The sequence below is a fragment of the Larus michahellis genome, chromosome 7, assembly GCF_964199755.1.
Source record: "Larus michahellis chromosome 7, bLarMic1.1, whole genome shotgun sequence".
In the NCBI taxonomy this organism is placed as follows: Eukaryota; Metazoa; Chordata; class Aves; order Charadriiformes; family Laridae; genus Larus; species Larus michahellis.
Genome location: NC_133902.1, coordinates 18,812,803 through 18,815,433, shown reverse-complemented (window position 1 = coordinate 18,815,433; position 2,631 = coordinate 18,812,803).

Below are 2,631 nucleotides of genomic sequence, written 5' to 3'. Positions count from 1 at the left end.
CTTCTGAGGCTGGATATGAAATTCAGGCTTGAAAACATAACAAGATGTCTGATCTGAAGAGGGGAGAGAGACTTCCTATTAGGGTGGGGTGTTTACTTTGCTCTGTGAAGTGTTTTTATAGTGTTCTTTATTTCTTCAAAGTGCTCTGTGCAATCATTTAAGAAACCAAAATGCTGTCAGCCTTGTTAACAGCAAGTCCTGGAAGCATTTTTCAAACCACCTCTGATTCATCCTGCCAGTTTTCTTTCACATATCTAATATTTCTGTATGTAAACAGTTTATTTTTAAAGTTTCATATTTCATGCTAAAAAGGGTGCTCCTGCACATACTTACAGCTTACATTTTTGTAATGAAGAGGTTTAATCGGCACCAGTACAGTTATATTGGTGCCTTGTCAGTCTGTCCAAACATAGTACTTTCTGCTCAAACTTTTCTTTAAGTTGCTTTTGGCTTTACTATGTAAGGACCTCAGACTATTCAACTAATTTTAGGAGTAATTTATCTGTATTCTTGTTGACACAAAGATTTGTACATACAGTCCTACTGCAGGGAAAACTTGGAATGGTAGGAGCCCAAATACCCATGAGACTCTTGTATCATTTTCCATTTAATATGGAAATTATTATATATATGCCCTTCTGTGGCTTGGGTAAGGGCTCTAGCCACACTGCCCAAGTTGCAGAAGGCAAAGGCAAGGACTGGGAGAATGAGGAACTATCCACTGTAGGAGAAGACCAGGTTTGAGATCATCTGAGAAACCTGAAGGTGCACAAGCCCACAGGTCCTGAGGGAACTGGCAGTGACAGCCAACATGGCTTCACTAAAGGCAAATTGTGCCTGACAAATTCGGTGGCCACCTACAACAGCATTACAACATTGGTGGATAAAGGAAAAGCAACTGCATCATCTATCTAGAGTTATGGAAGTGTTTGATGCTGTCCTACATGACATCCTTGTCTCTAAATTGGAGAGACATGGATTTGATAGATGGGCCACGTGGTGGATAAGGAATTGCCTGGATGGCCACACTCAAAGAGTTGCTGTCAACGGCTGCATGTCCAAGTGGCAACCAGTGACAAGTGGTGTTCCTCAAGGGTTGGTTGGTACTGGGACTGGTGTGCTGTTTAACAACTTTGGTGACATGGACAGTGGGACTGAGTGCACCCTCATGAAATTTGCCGATGACACCAAGCTGTGCGGAGCAGTCAACAAACTGGAGGGAAGGGATGCCATCCAGAGGGACTTGGACAGGCTTGAGAGGTGGGCCCATGCAAACCTCATGAAGTTCAACAAGGCCAAGTGCAAGGTCCTGCACATGGTTTGGGGCAATCCCAAGCACAAATACAAGCTGGGTGGAGAATGGATTGAGAGCAGCCCTAAGGAGAAGGACTTGGGGGTGTTGGTGGATGAGAAGCTCAAAATGAGCCAGCAATGTGTGCTCGCAGCCCAAAAAGCCAACCACATCCTTGGCTGCGTCGTGTGGCCTGCTCTGTGGGAGTGTAGCATGGGAAGCAGTACACTAACAAGGATCTAGTCTTTATTTTCTGCAAACAGAAGATGCAGTCAGGTGGTTGTTCAAAACCTCTCCAGCAGAAGTAAACTACAGTGTTCTGAATCAGCTGATCCTGTCTCCTGATGTCCCCTTGATCTTCACAGGTACCATACAGGTACCTGTAGCTTGGAGGTATGCCAGTCATTCAGAGCCTGCCACTTCCCATAAGCGTGTGCAGCTCAAATCTGCATAAGTTTAATTGTGGGCTTGAGTTAAAATGAAAAACCAGAATGAAAGCAACTAATTCCACTTTGAGAGTGGACAAGCGACATTGAGCTTGCTAAAAGGAAACATACTTCCACAGTAATGTCTCTCCTCCAAGACTGCTAGTGTAGTTCAATCTGCAGAACTGCTTAGATAAAGCTGCCATGTAATGTTGGAGGAAGGTATTGTTCAACAGTTCCTACCAAAAAGGTGTCTTTTTGATAAGATACTATTCAGGAGCAGTGTTTGTTTGTGTGCCACCAGATCATTTGTGTGGCATCTCTGGTGGGAATGCAATGTGGTGAGCCACAACTGTGCCTTCAGAGGATGTGCTGCAGCTTTGTAGGGAGTCCTGGGGAAAATCTGCAGTATATCAGATGCCAGTTTATTTTACTGAGTGGATTAAAAGCTGCAGAGTTATTAGCTTGAATTTAGCAGTTAGCTTGATTTTTCTTTTTTTAGGACTAAGGTCCCAGAGTCTCTGGGACGTCCCAGAGCAAGCATTTGTCAGTGCGAATAGTACTTGGTGGACACAGGCAGTGTGTTACACGGTGCACAAGTAGTTAAACACACCTGACTACCAAGCCTGGGACAGCACACGTGCATCTGCTTGTCTCAGTCTTTCTGGCTTTACAAGGAACTCTTGCATTTTACTTCTACCTTTAAATGCTGGAGGACTTGCCTTGTGCAGTTTAATGCAGCCTTAGGTCTTGATCAGTGTAGATACTTAAGAGCAGCACAAGTACTGGTGATACTGCAATGTTCAAAGGGCCTGCTGAAGTTTGAGACTGCCCACTATACCTGGTATTGTGTAGAAAAAGGGGGAGGGAGGACACCATCCTTGCTGTCAGCTAAATCACTTAGCATATGACTAG